This window comes from Oncorhynchus keta, chromosome 35, assembly GCF_023373465.1.
Source record: "Oncorhynchus keta strain PuntledgeMale-10-30-2019 chromosome 35, Oket_V2, whole genome shotgun sequence".
In the NCBI taxonomy this organism is placed as follows: Eukaryota; Metazoa; Chordata; class Actinopteri; order Salmoniformes; family Salmonidae; genus Oncorhynchus; species Oncorhynchus keta.
In genome coordinates this window covers 66,730,031-66,749,201 of record NC_068455.1, presented here as the reverse complement: position 1 = coordinate 66,749,201, position 19,171 = coordinate 66,730,031, and the positions used below count along the sequence as shown (strand labels likewise).

General features: G+C 47.5%; 1 long non-coding RNA gene across 1 annotated transcript; it reads left to right on the top strand.

The window, feature by feature from the left end:
* Positions 1 to 4,440: 4,440 nt before the first annotated feature.
* LOC127915589 (uncharacterized) lies at positions 4,441 to 16,918 on the top strand. Its single transcript, XR_008091386.1, has 2 exons — positions 4,441 to 4,552; positions 16,248 to 16,918. It is a non-coding gene; the product is annotated as an uncharacterized LOC127915589 (long non-coding RNA).
* The last annotated feature ends 2,253 nt before the right edge of the window (positions 16,919 to 19,171 follow it).

Genomic DNA, 19,171 nt, shown 5'->3' with positions numbered 1-19,171 from the left:
GGACCAAAGTGAGGTAATCCACAGACATACTGTACATTACACACAGAATCGCCCGGTTCCTAGAACTGTCCCTGTAACAGGCATGTGTGTAAGGTTGTCAGGCAGGCATGTGTGTTTGTATGTCAGGCAGGCATGTGTGTACCCCACACAGCTGGGGCTATGTCAGGTCTAGGCATGTGACGTGTAAGGTATGGTAAAAGGTTAACAGGCAGGCATTCAGTGATACAGTAATGGATGGACACACATACACACACAACAACACACATACACACACAACAACACACATACATACAACAACACACATACACACACAACAACACACACACACGTAAAGGGCAACTGGCTGTCAGCATTCAGTGCTACAGTAATGGATGGACACACATACACACACAACAATACACACACACACACACACACACAACACACACACAGGTAAAGGGCTAACTGGCTGGCAGCATTCAGTGCTACAGTAATGGATGGATGTAAGGTTAACTGGCTGTCAGTATTCAGGCTACAGGGATGGACATGCACACACACAACAACACACACACACACACAACAACACACACACACGTAAAGGTTAACTGGCAGGCAGGCATGCTACAGTGGATAAGGTATGTCAGGCAGGCATGCGTGTAAGGTATGTCAGGCAGGCACACACACACACACACACACACACACACACACACACACACACACACAACAACACACACACACACACAGGTAAAGCGTGTCAGCATTCAGTGCTATGGATGTCAGGCAGGCACACACACACACAACAACACACACACACGTAAAGGGCTAACTGGCTGTCAGCATTCAGTGCTACAGTAGTGGATGGACACACATACACACACAACAACACACACACACACACCCACAACAATGCACACACACACACACACACACACACAACAACACACACACACACAACAAAACACACACACACGTAAAGGGCTAACTGGCTGTCAGCATTCAGTTATACAGTAATGGATGGACACATGTGTAAGGTATGTCAGGCAGGCATGCGTGTAAGGTATGTCAGGCAGGCATGTGTGTAAGGTATGTCAGGCAGGCATGCGTTTAAGGTATGTCAGGCAGGCATGTGTGTAAGGTATGTCAGGCAGGCAGGCGTGTAAGGTATGTCAGGCAGGCATGTGTGTAAGGTATGTCAGGCAGGCATGTGTGTAAGGTATGTCAGGCAGGCATGTGTGTAAGGTATGTCAGGCAGGCATGTGTGTAAGGTATGTCAGGCAGGCATGCGTGTAAGGTATGTCAGGCAGGCAGGCATGCATGTGTGTAAGGTATGTCAGGCAGGCAGGCATGGCAGGCATGTGTAAGGTATGTCAGGCAGGCATGCATGTAAGGTATGTCAGGCAGACATGTGTGTAAGGTATGTCAGGCAGGCAGGCATGCGTGTAAGGTATGTCAGGCAGGCATGCGTGTAAGGTATGTCAGGCAGGCATGCGTGTAAGGTATGTCAGGCAGGCATGCGTTTAAGGTATGTCAGGCAGGCATGCATGTGTTTAAGGTATGTCAGGCAGGCATGTTTAAGGTATGTCAGGCAGGCAGGCATGCGTGTAAGGTATGTCAGGCAGGCATGTGTGTAAGGTATGTCAGGCAGGCATGCATTTAAGGTATGTCAGGCAGGCATGCGTGTATGGTATGTCAGGCAGGCAGGCATGTTTAAGGTATGTCAGGCAGGCATGTGTGTAAGGTATGTCAGGCAGGCATGCGTTTAAGGTATGTCAGGCAGGCATGCGTGTAAGGTATGTCAGGCAGGCATGTGTGTAAGGTATGTCAGGCAGGCATGTGTGTAAGGTATGTCAGGCAGGCATGTGTGTAAGGTATGTCAGGCAGGCAGGCATGTGTGTAAGGTATGTCAGGCAGGCATGCGTGTAAGGTATGTCAGGCAGGCAGGCATGCGTTTAAGGTATGTCAGGCAGGCAGGCATGCATGTAAGGTATGTCAGGCAGGCAGGCATGCGTTTAAGGTATGTCAGGCAGGCAGGCATGCGTTTAAGGTATGTCAGGCAGGCAGGCATGCGTTTAAGGTATGTCAGGCAGGCAGGCATGCGTTTAAGGTATGTCAGGCAGGCAGGCATGCGTTTAAGGTATGTCAGGCAGGCAGGCATGCGTTTAAGGTATGTCAGGCAGGCAGGCATGCGTTTAAGGTATGTCAGGCAGGCAGGCATGCGTTTAAGGTATGTCAGGCAGGCAGGCATGCGTTTAAGGTATGTCAGGCAGGCAGGCATGCGTTTAAGGTATGTCAGGCAGGCAGGCATGCGTTTAAGGTATGTCAGGCAGGCAGGCATGTGTGTAAGGTATGTCAGGCAGGCATGTGTGTAAGGTATGTCAGGCAGGCAGGCATGCGTTTAAGGTATGTCAGGCAGGCAGGCATGCGTTTAAGGTATGTCAGGCAGGCAGGCATGTGTGTAAGGTATGTCAGGCAGGCAGGCATGTGTGTAAGGTATGTCAGGCAGGCATGTGTGTAAGGTATGTCAGGCAGGCATGCGTTTAAGGTATGTCAGGCAGGCAGGCATGTGTGTAAGGTATGTCAGGCAGGCATGTGTGTAAGGTATGTCAGGCAGGCATGCGTGTAAGGTATGTCAGGCAGGCAGGCATGTGTGTAAGGTATGTCAGGCAGGCAGGCATGCGTGTAAGGTATGTCAGGCAGGCATGCGTGTAAGGTATGTCAGGCAGGCAGGCATGCGTGTAAGGTATGTCAGGCAGGCAGGCATGCGTGTAAGGTATGTCAGGCAGGCATGCGTGTAAGGTATGTCAGGCAGGCAGGCATGCGTTTAAGGTATGTCAGGAGCACAGCAGGGCAGGAAGGCTCATTATAATGCCTGGAATAGAGCAAATGGAATGGCAGCAACCGCATGAAAACCATTGGTTTGATGTATTTGATGCCCTTCCACTAATTCCGCTCTAGCCGTTACCACGAGCCGTCCTCCCCAATTACGGTGCCACCAACCCCCTGTGGTCAGGAGATGTCACATTTCGTTAATTCATCATCATTGATGGTTGAAGGTTTAATGAAACCATTAAAAAAAATCTTAACATCAAATAATTTAGGAGTAACAGTTAAGTAACTTACTGTGATTGTTTTCAATTCAAAAGGTCAAAAAGAAGATAAAATAGCTTGTTAGGACTGTCTGTGAGTGGTCTGAGTGGGGAAGGGAAAACTGAAAACTATTTGTTATTGGCAGAGAGGTTTTGAACTCGCTAATTGGTCTTCTAACTAATTTACTGCCTGGTGATGTCTCCAGGCAGGCCAAATCTCCATCTCACCCAAACAGGGAGAAATTCAGGCGGTCTTCTCAAACAGCTCTTACACTAAATGGACATTATAATATATTTTTTTACAATTTCACAGCACTATTCCAACCTCATAGTTTTTAACTGCACTGGGCCTTTAAATAATGTATTCTTTAAAAAATGTATTCTTTAAAGGATGTGTTCTTTAAAGGCACAAATACGATTGTGTGTGTTTCTGCATGTATATTGGTGTATATTAGTTTGACTATCAGTGTTTGTAGTGATTTATTTTTCTATACTGTCTGCAAGATTCTTTAGAGCCCATTTCATATCATTGTGTGTATGGGTTTACTGTTCAGTACACCTCAGTGTTTGTTAAATGACGGTGCAAATCCCCCTTTTCACTGTGTCCTCTCTCCCCATTGCCTCTCCTCTCTGTTTCTCTCTTTTCATTTCCCCTGTTGTTGTTGTGTATGAAGCTCCCTTCCGCCTCCTCCCCCTCCCCCATCATGTCTTTAGAAGTGTAGGTATGGCATACGTGATGTTGTTTGTGTGTGTGGGTGTGTATGGTTAAAGTACTGTAGTACATGGAGAATAGAGGAGATATTCCAGTCAGAAATGGGGCCCGCAACTCATTTAAATATCAAAGTATGAATCTCCACATTCTGTTCTGATGAGAGAGGCATGCACAGCCATCTACCCAGTCAAAACAAATGGCTACACAAATACACACACACGCCCTGTGGTCTCTTGGCCCTAGCTATATCAGATTGAAAGTTAATTGATGTTAATTGATCAACTTAAATCTCTGTTGGGCTGTGAGAGAGGTAAAGAGGAGGGTGGGGAGAGAGAGAGGGGGAAAGAGAGAGGTGGGAGAAAGAGAGAAGGAGAAAGACAGAGCGTTAAAGAGAGAAATAGAGGGATATAGGGAGATAGAGAAGGAGTGAGAGAGGGAGAGAAAAGGGGAGGGAAAGAGAGAGGAAGGAGGAAGACAGAGAGAGAGAGAATGAGAGAGGAGAGAGAGACAGAGACGAGAGAGAGACTCTAGCCTGACAACTCCTGGGTGTGTCGCCATGGAGATGAGTGAAATTAAACCTGTCCGTTCCTGATGACATCACTCCGGTCCTTCCCAGTGAGCATGCTCAATTCCAACGTTTCTGTGGCAACCTGTGTGGCATCTCACAAGCATTCCATTTGGTTTCTACTCGATAGAACCAATTTTGACTTTGTGCCTGTGGTATCGTAAAAATGTAGGAAAACAAAAATGTGTTGGCTGCTGAATCGAGGCAAAGGTAAGAATCTCTGGATTCTTCTATCTACTGTTAGCAAAATGTAGTAATGAATAAATTGGCTACATTTCTTTAAACATTGACAATTCTGTGAACTGTTTTGTGCAAGTTTTAAATTGACACAATGCTTGTTAGCAAAGGTGTCAGCTAGAGAGTTGTAGTTTTGCTGTACCGCTCATCTGAAGAAGAGGGAGTGGTCCAAAGCGCAGCGTGGTACGTGTTCATGATTTATTTAAAAACACACTTGAACAAAATAACAAAGAGCAAAACGACAACAAACAGTTCTGTCAGGTGCAGAAACACAAAACAGGAAACAACTACCCACAAACCCAGGTGGGGAAAAAGGCTGCCTAAGTATGATTCTCAATCAGAGACAACGATAGACAGCTGCCTCTGATTGAGAACCACACCCGGCCAAACACAAAGAAATAGCAAACATAGAAATAAAGAAACTAGAATATTACCCTAGTCACACCCTGGCCTAACCAAAATAGAGAATAAAAGCCCCTCTATGGCCAGGGCGTGACAGAACCCCCCCCCCCAAAAGTGCGGAAAACCTGACTCTAAAGGGAGCCCGCCACAGTAGACACGGGGAGCCAACCTGACTCTGCCACACTCCCCGTCTCCCCCCCCCCATATTTTTTGGGAGGGGACTGCCTCTCGGGCTTCCTTGCCAGCCGTGTTCCCTCATAAACGCTGCCTCTCAGCTTTAGCTGCTTCCAGTTCCTCCCGTGGACGGCGTTATGATGACATTTGCATGATGTCAACTTTGATGTCAATTAGCATTTTAGAATCTGAGAGTAAATAGAGCCAAATATGTTGATAAAAGTCACGTTGTCTGAGAGAGATATACATTGCTATCAAAATGTCATGCCGGGGTAAGCTTACACGTGTGTTTATAAAATCCCCTACGGGAAAAATGAATGGTGGAAAAACGATTCGAACCATTTCCCTGTTTGACCGCTAGGTTTTATGGGTATTATGACACATCCTCTGTGGGGCTCTATGGCTGTTATGCCACTATGACAGAGATCCTATCTGCTATACTCTTTCTAGAAGTTTAAACTTCCAACGCACATTTTAACTGAATATTATCCCATTTTTTTTACAGAATATTCCAATGTCCCTACTGTAAAAAGCATCATTACATAAAACAGAGATGTGTTCAGGATAACATTGAAAATGTGTTTAGGGACAATCTCAATGATGCAGAAACACAAGATACAAGTATTCCTGAATCATTCTTGAAAGAAATGGGTCGTACTCAACCCACCATATCAGTGTTTAGAGCTGCAACAGGTGCTTTTAGTGTTGAAAGACTTTGACCAGCCTATTGACTGGAGGAAATGTATTCAGCGTGATTGGAAGTGGACTTAAAGTGCAGAGGCCAGGTTGTGCGTGTGCATGTGTGTGTGTGTGTGTGTGTTTGTGTGTGTGTGTGTGTGTACATGGACCTGTTCAATTATACTTCATAGTAAACAAACTAAAATGTTGACTAACTGGGGATATTTTTGTTAGTCCCCACAAGGTTAAATTCTATTTCTAGAGGGTTAAGGTTAGACTTAGTGTTAGGGTTAGGGTTAGGTTTCCAGGTTAGGGTTAGGGAATAGGATTTTGAATGGGTCTGACTTTTGTGCCCCCACAATGTTAGTTATGCAAGGCTGTGGATGTGTGTGTGTGTGTGTGTGTGTGTTGAGTTGGCTCTAGGCTGCAGTGCTACAGTATCGACATATCGAGTGTCCTGTTTGAACCACCACCCACCCCGCCTTCTTTCTCCATCCCCAGCTCTCCTCCAAGTATCGACCATGGCTGTTTCTTAGTCCTGCCAATGCAAGCACATCTTTTTCCTCAACCACACACACACACACACACACACACACACACACACACACACACACACACACACACACACACACACACACACACACACACACACACACACACACACACACACACACACACACACACACACACACACATCATTATTTAATGAAGGTACATAAATAACATTTGGGGAACATGTTTCAGTAAGACTCTTAATAACACTGCTAGCTTAGTTTGGACACAGATGAGACATGTGGCAATTAATGTGCTTTAATCGTGCAAGTACATGTATTTTTTATTTAGGCTCGGCATCAGTGAGATTCAGACCTATGATGGCTTGGTCTCTATCGGGGTATTAGTCCACTGCACCACCAGGATAGAGCCAGCATGGCGTGTTTTGTTTCTTCTCATACAAAGCTGTTGATTTAAGTCTATTCAAACAGACCCCATTTCAAAGGAAACAAGCACTCATTAAGATCAGGTGTGGCCAATTAGTGGGTTCAGCCAAAACACCTGAACACATTTAACAAGATAGAGGATAGAGAGTTTTGTTGACGGTGAGAACAGAATGTGTGTGTTTAAATAACATTCTTAGAACGTTCTTTGAATGTTATTGATGTTTTCTTGTGGTTTTTATGGAAAAGTAATGCCACTGACTGCTAGCCATATCCATGGTTAGTGCAGAGGTCACTACAGGCCATTCCACCCTAACTCTGGGCCAATGGAGATTCCAGGCAAAGGGCCTTTGGCTCTATGTGTTCACTGTGTGTGTGTGTGTGTGTGTGTGTGTGTGTGTGTGTGTGTGTGTGTGTGTGTGTGTGTGGAGGGCACAGGGGGCATGACATGTCCACCCAGGGGCCCCAGACTGGCACAGATTTGGGGCTTAGCGCCTGTCACTGCTGGGCCCGCTGCCCGCTCCTGCTGCACCCCCTCGCTGATGCTCCCTCTGTCTGGCACAGCATTACTCATCACCAGCAGCGTGTTAACACACCCTACATCACCAGCAGCGTGCTAACACACCCTACATCACCAGCAGCATGTTAACACACCCTATATAACCAGAAGTGTGTTAACACACCCTACATCACCAGCAGCGTGTTAGCCACACCCTACATCACCAGCAGCGTGTTAGCCACACCCTACATCACCAGCAACGTGTTAACACACCCTACATCACCAGCAGCGTGTTAACACACCCTACATCACCAGCAGCGTGTTAACACACCCTACATCACCAGCAGCGTGATAACACACCCTACATCACCAGCAGCTTGATAACACACCCTCCATCACCAGCAGCGTGTTAACTCACCAGCAACGTGTTAACACACCCTACATCACCAGCAGTGTGTTAACACACCCTACATCACCAGCAGCGTGTTAACACACCCTACATCACCAGCAGCGTGTTAACTCACCAGCAAAGTGTTAACACACCCTACATCACCAGCAACGTGTTAACACACCCTACATCACCAGCAGCGTGATAACACACCCTACATCACCAGCAGCGTGTTAACACACCCTACATCACCAGCAGCGTGTTAACACACCCTACATCACCAGCAACGTGTTAACACACCCTACATCACCAGCAACATGTTAACACACCCTACATCACCAGCAACGTGTTAACACACCCTACATCACCAGCAGCGTGTTAACACACCCTACATCACCAGCAGCGTGTTAACACACCCTACATCACCAGCAACGTGTTAACACACCCTACATCACCAGCAGCGTGTTAACACACCCTACATCACCAGCAGCGTGTTAACACACCCTACATCACCAGCAGTGTGTTAACACACCCTACATCACCAGCAACGTGTTAACACACCCTACATCACCAGCAGCGTGTTAACACACCCTACATCACCAGCAGCGTGTTAACACACCCTACATCACCAGCAACGTGTTAACACACCCTACATCACCAGCAACATGTTAACACACCCTACATCACCAGCAACGTGTTAACACACCCTACATCACCAGCAGTGTGTTAACACACCCTACATCACCAGCAGCGTGTTAACACACCCTACATCACCAGCAACATGTTAACACACCCTACATCACCAGCAACGTGTTAACACACCCTACATCACCAGCAGTGTGTTAACACACCCTACATCACCAGCAGCGTGTTAACACACCCTACATCACCAGCAGCGTGTTAACACACCCTCCATCACACAGGGATAGAGAGTGAACACGCAGGGATAGAGAGTGAACACGTAGGGATAAAGAGTGAACACGCAGGGATAGAGAGTGAACACGCAGGGATAGAGAGTGAACACGCAGGGAAAGAGAGTGAACACGTAGGGATAAAGAGTGAACACGTAGGGATAAAGAGTGAACACGCAGGGATAGAGAGTGAACACGCAGGGATAGAGAGTGAACACGCAGGGATAGAGAGTGAACACGCAGGGATAGAGAGTGAACACGCAGGGATAGAGAGTGAACACGCAGGGATAGAGAGTGAACACGCAGGGATAGAGAGTGAACACGCAGGGATAGAGAGTGAACACGCAGGGATAAAGAGTGAACACGCAGGGATAGAGAGTCAACACGCAGGGATAGAGAGTCAACACGCAGGGATAGAGAGTGAACACGCAGGGATAAAGAGTGAACACGCAGGGATAGAGAGTGAACACGCAGGGATAGAGAGTGAACACGTAGGGATAGAGAGTGAACACGCAGGGATAGAGAGTGAACACGCAGGGATAGAGAGTGAACACGCAGGGATAGAGAGTGAACACGCAGGGATAAAGAGTGAACACGCAGGGATAGAGAGTCAACACGCAGGGATAGAGAGTCAACACGCAGGGATAGAGAGTGAACACGCAGGGATAAAGAGTGAACACGCAGGGATAGAGAGTGAACACGCAGGGATATAGAGTGAACACGTAGGGATAAAGAGTAAACACGCAGGGATAGAGAGTGAACACGCAGGGATAAAGAGTGAACACGCAGGGATAGAGAGTGAACACGTAGGGATAAAGAGTCAACACGCAGGGATAGAGAGTGAACACGCAGGGATATAGAGTCAACACGCAGGGATAGAGAGTGAACACGCAGGGATATAGAGTCAACACGCAGGGATAGAGAGTCAACACGCAGGGATATAGAGTGAACACGCAGGGATAAAGAGTCAACACGCAGGGATAGAGAGTGAACACGCAGGGATATAGAGTGAACACGCAGGGATAGAGAGTCAACACGCAGGGATAGAGAGTGAACACGCAGGGATAAAGAGTCAACACGCAGGGATATAGAGTCAACACGCAGGGATATAGAGTCAACACGCAGGGATAGAGAGTGAACACGCAGGGATAAAGAGTCAACACGCAGGGATAGAGAGTGAACACGCAGGGATATAGAGTCAACACGCAGGGATAGAGAGTGAACACGCAGGGATAGAGAGTGAACACGCAGGGATAGAGAGTGAACACGCAGGGATGGAGAGTGAACACGCAGGGATAGAGAGTGAACATGCAGGGATAGAGAGTGAACACGTAGGGATAAAGAGTCAACACGCAGGGATATAGAGTCAACACGCAGGGATAGAGAGTGAACACGCAGGGATATAGAGTCAACACGCAGGGATAGAGAGTGAACACGCAGGGATAGAGAGTGAACACGCAGGGATAGAGAGTGAACACGCAGGGATAGAGAGTGAACACGTAGGGATAAAGAGTCAACACGCAGGGATAGAGAGTGAACACGCAGGGATATAGAGTCAACACGCAGGGATAGAGAGTGAACACGCAGGGATAGAGAGTGAACACGCAGGGATAGAGAGTGAACACGCAGGGATGGAGAGTGAACACGCAGGGATAGAGAGTGAACACGCAGGGATAGAGAGTGAACACGTAGGGATAAAGAGTCAACACGCAGGGATATAGAGTCAACACGCAGGGATAGAGAGTGAACACGCAGGGATATAGAGTCAACACGCAGGGATAGAGAGTGAACACGCAGGGATAGAGAGTGAACACGCAGGGATAGAGAGTGAACACGCAGGGATAGAGAGTGAACACGCAGGGATAGAGAGTGAACACGCAGGGATAGAGAGTGAACACGTAGGGATAGAAAGTGAACACGCAGGGATAGAGAGTGAACACGCAGGGATAGAGAGTGAACACGCAGGGATATAGAGTGAACATGCAGGGATAGAAAGTGAACACGCAGGGATATAGAGTGAACACGCAGGGATAAAGAGTGAACACGCAGGGATAGAAAGTGAACACGCAGGGATAGAGAGTGAACACGCAGAGATAGAAAGTGAACACGCAGGGATATAGAGTGAACATGCAGGGATAGAGAGTGAACACGCAGGGATAAAGAGTGAACACGCAGGGATAGAAAGTGAACACGCAGGGATATAGAGTGAACATGCAGGGATAGAGAGTGAACACGCAGGGATATAGAGTGAACACGCAGGGATAAAGAGTGAACACGCAGGGATAGAAAGTGAACACGCAGGGATAGAGAGTGAACACGCAGGGATAGAGTGAACACGCAGGGATATAGAGTGAACATGCAGTGATAGAGAGTGAACACGCAGGGATAGAGAGTCAACACGCAGGGATAGAGAGTGAACACGCAGGGATATAGAGTGAACACGCAGGGATAGAAAGTGAACACGCAGGGATAGAGAGTCAACACGCAGGGATAGAGAGTGAACACGCAGGGATAGAGAGTGAACACGCAGGGATAGAGAGTGAACACGCAGGGATAGAGAGTGAACACGCAGGGATAGAGAGTGAACACGCAGGGATAGAGAGTGAACACGTAGGGATAAAGAGTGAACACGCAGGGATAGAGAGTGAACACGCAGGGATATAGAGTCAACACGCAGGGATAGAGAGTGAACACGCAGGGATAGAGAGTGAACACGTAGGGAACACGTAGGGATAAAGAGTGAACACGCAGGGATAGAGAGTGAACACGCAGGGATAGAGAGTAGGGATAGAGAGTGAACACGTAGGGATAAAGAGTCAACACGCAGGGATAGAGAGTGAACACGCAGGGATAGAGAGTGAACACGCAGGGATAGAGAGTGAACATGCAGGGATAGAGAGTGAACACGCAGGGATAAAGAGTGAACACGCAGGGATAGAAAGTGAACACGCAGGGATATAGAGTGAACATGCAGGGATAGAGAGTGAACACGCAGGGATATAGAGTGAACACGCAGGGATAAAGAGTGAACACGCAGGGATAGAAAGTGAACACACAGGGATAGAGAGTGAACACGCAGGGATAGAGTGAACACGCAGGGATATAGAGTGAACATGCAGGGATAGAGAGTGAACACGCAGGGATAGAGAGTCAACACGCAGGGATAGAGAGTGAACACGCAGGGATATAGAGTGAACACGCAGGGATAGAAAGTGAACACGCAGGGATAGAGAGTCAACACGCAGGGATAGAGAGTGAACACGCAGGGATAGAGAGTGAACACGCAGGGATAGAGAGTCAACACGCAGGGATAGAGAGTCAACACGCAGGGATAGAGAGTCAACACGCAGGGATAGAGAGTGAACACGCAGGGATAGAGAGTGAACACGCAGGGATAGAGAGTGAACACGCAGGGATAGAGAGTGAACACGCAGGGATAGAGAGTGAACACGCAGGGATAGAGAGTGAACACGCAGGGATAGAGAGTGAACAGGCAGGGATAGAGAGTGAACACGCAGGGATAGAGAGTGAACACGCAGGGATAAATAGCGAACACGCAGGGATAGAGAGTGAACACGCAGGGATAAATAGTGAACACGCAGGGATAGAGAGTGAACACGCAGGGATAGAGAGTCAACACGCAGGGATAGAGAGTGAACACGCAGGGATAGAGAGTCAACACGCAGGGATAAAGAGTGAACACGCAGGGATAGAGAGTGAACACGCAGGGATAGAGAGTGAACACGTAGGGATAGAGGGTGTGAATGTTTGTTATCTCTGTTATCTCTGTGTGTGTGTTTTGGGGAGACACAGAGTTGGTATGTGTGTGAGAGTCTCTGTGTAAATGAGTGTCAGCCATGTGTGTGTGTGTGTGTGTGTGTGTGTGTGTGTGTGTGTGTGTGTGTGTGTGTGTGTGTGTGTGTGTGTGTGTGTGTGTGTGTGTGTGTGTGTGTGTGTGTGTGTGTGTAAGCTCAAGAGTGTGCATAGGCAAGGGCTAGATGGAGGTCATTGACAGTGACAGGGACACAGAGGAAGTTCCTCATGGTAATCCAATGCAAAAAAAAAAAGTGAAATAGCTGTTTTCACATGTTGAGCTGGAGTTTCCTAACTCTCAATTTTGGAATTGCATTTTCAACTTTTTTCTATGTGACATTTTCTGCTGTCTCTCTTCTCTCCTCCACATCCCTCTGTTCTCTCTCTTCTCTTCGCTCTCTTCTCTCTCCTCCACATCCCTCTGTTATCTCTCTTCTCTCCTCCACATCCCTCTGTTCTCTCTCTTCTCTCCTCCACATCCCTCTGTTCTCTCTCTTCTCTCCTCTCTCTTCTCTCTCCTCCACATCCATCTGTTCTCTCTCTTCTCTCCTCTCTCTTCTCTCCTCTCTCTTCTCTCCTCCACATCCCTCTGTTCTCTCTCTTCTCTCCTCTCTCTTCTCTCTCCTCCACATCCATCTGTTCTCTCTCTTCTCTTCTCTCTCTTCTCTCCTCTCTCTTCTCTCCTCCACATCCCTCTGTCCTCTCTCTTCTCTCCTCTCTCTTCTCTCTCCTCCACATCCCTCTGTTCTCTCTCTTCTCTCCTCCACACCCCTCTCTTCTCTTCTCTCTCTTCTCTTCTCTCCTCCACACCCCTCTCTTCTCTCCTCTCTCTTCTCTCCTCCACATCCCTCTGTTCTCTCTCTTCTCTCCTCACTCTTCTCTCCTCCACATCCCTCTGTTCTCTCTCTTCCCTCCTCCACACCCCTCTCTTCTCTTCTCTCTCTTCTCTTCTCTCTCTTCTCTCCTCCACACCCCTCTCTTCTCTTCTCTCTCTTCTCTCTCCTCCGCATCCCTCTGTTCTCTCTCTTCTCTCCTCCACACCCCTTTCTTCTCTTCTCACTCTTCTCTTCTATCTCTTCTCTTCTCTCTCTTCTCTCCTCCACATCCCTCTCTTCTCTTCTCTCTCTTCTCTCCTCCACACCCCTCTCTTCTCTTCTCTCTCTTCTCTCCTCCACATCCTTCTCCTCACCATACACCACAGAGTAGATGTGATGCTGGGCACGCTCTCTATCCTCTGAACTCCTCCCTCACTTCCTACAGAGACAGGGAGAGAGGAGGGAGGAAAGGTAGGCAGAGAGGAGAATCAGAGAGGTGGGGGAAAAGAGAGAGAGAGAGAGGTGGGGAGAGAGAGAAAGAGTGGGAGAGAGAGGGGAGAGATAGAGAAGGAGAGAGGAAGAGAGAGACAGAGTGGGAGAGAGGGGGGAGAGATAGAGAAGGAGAGAAGAAGAGAGGCGTCCACATCACCAACAAACTAGAATGGTCCAAACACACCAAAACAGTTGTGAAGCGGACATGACAAAACCTATTCTCCCTCAGAGGACTGAAAAGATTTGGCATGGGTCCTCAGATCCTTAAAAGGTTCTATAGCTGCAACATCGAGAGCATCCTGACTGGTTGCATCCCTGCCTGGTACGGCAACTGCTCAGCCTCCGACCGCAAGGCACTACAAAGGGTGGTGCGTACGGCCCTGTACATCACTGGGGCTAAGCTGCCTGCCATCCAAATCAAATCAAATCAAATCGTATTTGTCACATACACATGGTTAGCAGATGTTAGTGCGAGTGTAGCGAAATGCTTGTGCTTCCAGTTCCGACAATGCAGTAATAACCAACAAGTAATCAAGCTAACAATTCCAAAACTACTACCTTATAGACACAAGTGTAAGGGGATAAAGAATATGTACATAAAGATATATGAATGAGTGATGGTACAGAGCGGCATAGGCAAGATACAGTAGATGGTATTGAGTGCAGTATATAGATATGAGATGAGTATGTAAACAAAGTGGCATAGTTAAAGTGGCTAGTGATACATGTATTACATAAGGATGCAGTAGATGATATAGAGTACAGTATATACGTATACATATGAGATGAATAATGTAGGGTATGTAAACATTATATTAGGTAGCATTGTTTAAAGTGTCTGGTGATATATTTTACATCATTTCCCATCAATTCCCATTATTCAATTGGCTGGAGTTGAGTCAGTGTGTTGGCAGCAGCCACTCAATGTTAGTGGTGGCTGTTTAACAGTCTGATGGCCTTGAGATAGAAGCTGTTTTTCAGTCTCTCGGTCCCAGCTTTGATGCACCTGTACTGACCTTGCCTTCTGGATGATAGCGGGGTGAACAGGCAGTGGCTCGGGTGGTTGTTGTCCTTGATGATCTTTATGGCCTTCCTGTGACATCGGGTGGTGTAGGTGTCCTGGAGGGCAGGGAGTTTGCCCCCGGTGATGCGTTGTGCAGACCTCACTACCCTCTGGAGAGCCTTACGGTTGTGGGCGGAGCAGTTGCCGTACCAGGCGGTGATACAGTCCGACAGGATGCTCTCGATTGTGCATCTGTTGAAGTTTGTGAGTGCTTTTGGTGACAAGACGAATTTCTTCAGCCTCCTGAGGTTGAAGAGGCGCTGCTGCACCTTCTTCACAATGCTGTCTGTGTGGGTGGACCAATTCAGTTTGTCTGTGATGTGTACATCGAGGAACTTAAAACTTACTACCCTCTCCACTACTGTTCCATCGATGTGGATAGGGGGGTGTTCCCTCTGCGGTTTCCTGAAGTCCACAATCATCTCCTTAGTTTTGTTGACGTTGAGTGTGATGTTATTTTCCTGACACCACACTCCGAGGGCCCTCACCTCCTCCCTGTAGGCCGTCTCGTTGTTGTTGGTAATCAAGCCTACCACTGTTGTGTCGTCCACAAACTTGATGATTGAGTTGGAGGCGTGCGTGGCCACGCAGTCGTGGGTGAACAGGGAGTACAGGAGAGGGCTCAGAACGCACCCTTGTGGGGCCCCAGTGTCGAGGATCAGCAGGGTGGAGATGTTGTTGCCTACCCTCACCACCTGGGGGCGGCCCGTCAGGAAGTCCAGTACCCAGTTGCACAGGGCGGAGACGAGACCCAGGGTCTCGAGCTTGATGACGAGCTTGGAGGGCACTATGGTGTTAAATGCCGAGCTGTAGTCGATGAACAGCATTCTCACATAGGTATTCCTCTTGTCCAGATGGGTTAGGGCAGTGTGCAGTGTGGTTGAGATTGCATCTTCTGTGGACCTATTTGGACAGTAAGCAAATTGGAGTGGGTCTAGGGTGTCAGGTAGGGTGGAGGTGATATGGTCCTTGACTAGTTTCTCAAAGCACTTCATGATGACGGAAGTGAGTAGTACGGGTCGGTAGTCGTTTAGCTCAGTTACCTTAGCTTTCTTGGGAACAGGAACAATGGTGGCCCTCTTGAAGCATGTGGGAACAACAGACTGGGATAGGGATTGATTGAATATGTCCGTAAACATACCAGCCAGCTGGACCTCAACACCAGGCGGTGTCAGAGGAAGACCCTAAAAATTGTGAAAGACCCCAGCCACCCCAGTCATAGACTGTTCTCTCTGCTACTGCATGGCAAGCGGTACCAGAGTGCCAAGTCTTGGACCAAAAGGCTTCTCAACAGCTTTTACCCCAAGCCATAAGACTGCTGAACAGGTAATCAAATGGCTACCCGGACTATTTGCATTGTGTTCCGCCACCCCCAACAACACCTCTTTTACGCTGCTGCTACTCTCTGTTTATCAGATATGCATAGTCACTTTAACTATACATTTATGTACATATTACCTCAATTAGCCTGTTACGTTCCCCAGTTTATGTGTTGTAGTTTGTATGTTTGCATGTGTTTATTTCAGGAAATGGCTTCCTGAAATCCCTCAAGCAGCTGATTGGTCGACTCCATGGCTAATTGGAGAGCTGACCCCGCCCCCTCGTCAAGACGCAGCTGTGTCCAATTACCCATTCCTTCAGAAGCTATATAAAAGCCAGTGTTCTGTACAGGTTTTTTGCTGGGAGGTTATTTGAGAGATTTTGCTAGAGATTTTCTGTGAGGTCATTGCAGAGATTTAGCTTGAGAGATTTTGCTAGAGATTTTGCTGGGAGTTCATTGCTGAGAGTTGATATATTTTGTGAGTTTGTTGCTCAGCTAGAGCTTATTTGATGTCCTTTGTTTCTTAGTTTGTGAAATAGTTTAATATTCTGTTTCATTTGTTCCCAGGGGGAGAAGGGGAAGGCACCTAGGGAGTGCTTAGGCAAGAGGCCCGCGGGCATACATATACCCGTATCATATTCGCTGTCTAGGCACACTAGGTAAGACCTGGGCGGACCACCCCCTGTATTTTGGTTAGGGCACCAGGTGGTGCTAAATTAGGTAAGTAGTGGGTAGGCAGGTAAGATAGGAGATGGGGGGGCTTTGAGATTTACTTTCTTTGCTTTGGTTCCGTCCAGCCCCTTTTCCCCATATTACCGTGTAAAGGAATAAAGTCCTTGTAAACGGTACCACATTCTGCCTGTTGTCATTCTTACTTGCATCTACAGTCCATACCTTTTTCTCTTTACGGAGAGTTTAGTTGTAGCAGGGTGTTGCGTTCCCTCTTCATAGAGGCGTGTGTAACATAGCCCAACTAACCCGGTGCCCCCGCACATAGACTCTGTACCGGTACCACCTGTATCTAGCCTCGCTACTGTTATTTTCACTGTCATTTTACTGTTTTCTTTTATTTTGTATTTCTTTACTTATCTATTGTTTATCTAATAACAATTTTTTACTTCAAAATGCGAAATATATAGAAGAAAAAAAACGTTTTCCCAAACACAGTGTGTCCAAACACCCAGCGCGCCCTAGACCTTCTGTCTGAGGACCAACTAGGGTCACCTAGCCACATAATAATACACACAGGCACAAATGACCTGAGAGCACAGCAGGAAAGGGTGGCCACAGCACTGAAGGGAGTAATTGAAAAGGCTTCTTCTACTTTCCCCAACGCACAAGTGGTTATTTCCACCCTGCTACACGAAAAGACTTCCACCCTGCCACAATACAGCAGGTAAACGTAAGTATTTTTCCGTGACTGTACCTCAAAACCAAATGTTTTCCTGGCCCACCACCTCTACAAGGAGGCAGCAGTGCCCGCCTTTGCGGGACCCCCCCAGACCTGCAGGACCCCCCCGGACCTACACAAAGAGGACCCACGCCGAGAGGACTTACATCCAGACCACAGCACCCCCAGACACATCCACACCCCCACCCCAACCAATCAACACACCCCCACGTCAACCATGCCCACACCCCATTCAGGCCCCCTCAGATCAGACCTATGCCACCCCGTGCACCCCACCCCCGCAAAGAGGGCCTCAACATGGAAGTCACACATACGCCCAGGTAGTGAGTGGGCAAACAGGCCCAACCCCCAATCTTACACTAGCCCAAGCCAATGGCAAGTACCAGATGCTCAGCAGGCTCTGCTCACACTTACTGGCCTGAGGCCAAACCACGACCAACAACATTGGACACTTTATGGAACAAAAGCCTTCACTTTATCATCCTGGAATATCCAAGGCCTGAGGTCATCTGTCTTTGGCCTAAAGAGCAGAAACCCGGACTTCACCAAAGAAATCGGTAATACTGACATTGTCATCCTGCAAGAAACCTGGTATAGAGGAGACGGACCCACTGGTTGCCCTCTAGGTTACAGAGAGCCAAACTACCAGGTGTGAAACAGGGAAGGGACTCAGGGGGTATGCTAATTTGGTATAGAGCAGACCTAACTCACTCCATTAAACTAATGAAAACAGGAACATTTTACATGTGGCTAGAAATTCAAAAGGAAATGATCTTAACAGAGAAAAATGTCCTCCTGTGTGCTACCTATAACCCCCACTAGAATCCCCATACTTTAATGAAGACAGCTTCTCCATCCTGGAGGGGGAAATCAATCATTTCCAGGCCCAGGGACATGTACTAGTCTGTGGCAACCTAAATGCCAGAACCAGACAAGAACCTGACACCCTCAGCACACAGAGGGACAAACACCTGCCTGCAGGTGACAACATTCCCTCCCATATATGGTCCCCTAGGCGCAACTATGACAACATAACCAACAAAAACGGGTCACAACTCCTGCAGCTCTGTCGCACGCTGGGTATGTACATAAGTCAATGGTAGGCTTCAGGGGACTCCTATGGTAGGTTCACCTATAACTCATCTCTTGGCAGTAGAACTGTAGACTACTTTATCACTGACTTCAACCCAGAGTCTCTCAGAGCGTTCACAGTCAGCCCACTGACACCCCTATCAGACCACAGCAAAATCACAGTCTACTTAAACAGAGCAATACTCAATCATGAGACATCAAAGCCAAAGGAACTGAGTAACATTAAGAAATGCTATAGATGGAAGGAATGCAGTTTGGAAACCTACCAAAAAACAATTAGGCAACAACAAATTCAATCCCTTTTAGACAACTTCCTGGATAAAACGTTCCACTGTAATAGTGAAGGTGTAAACTTGGCAGTAGAAAATCTTAACAGTATATTTGACCTTAGCTTCCCTATCAAATCTAAAAATCTCAAATAGAAAACCGAAGAAAATGAACATCAATGACAAATGGTTTGATGAAGAATGCAAAAATCTAAGAAAGAAATTGAGAAACCTGTACAACCAAAAACATAGAGACCCGGAAAACCTGAGTCTACGCCTTCACTATAGTGAATCACTAAAACAATACAGAAATACAGTACGGAAAAAGAAGT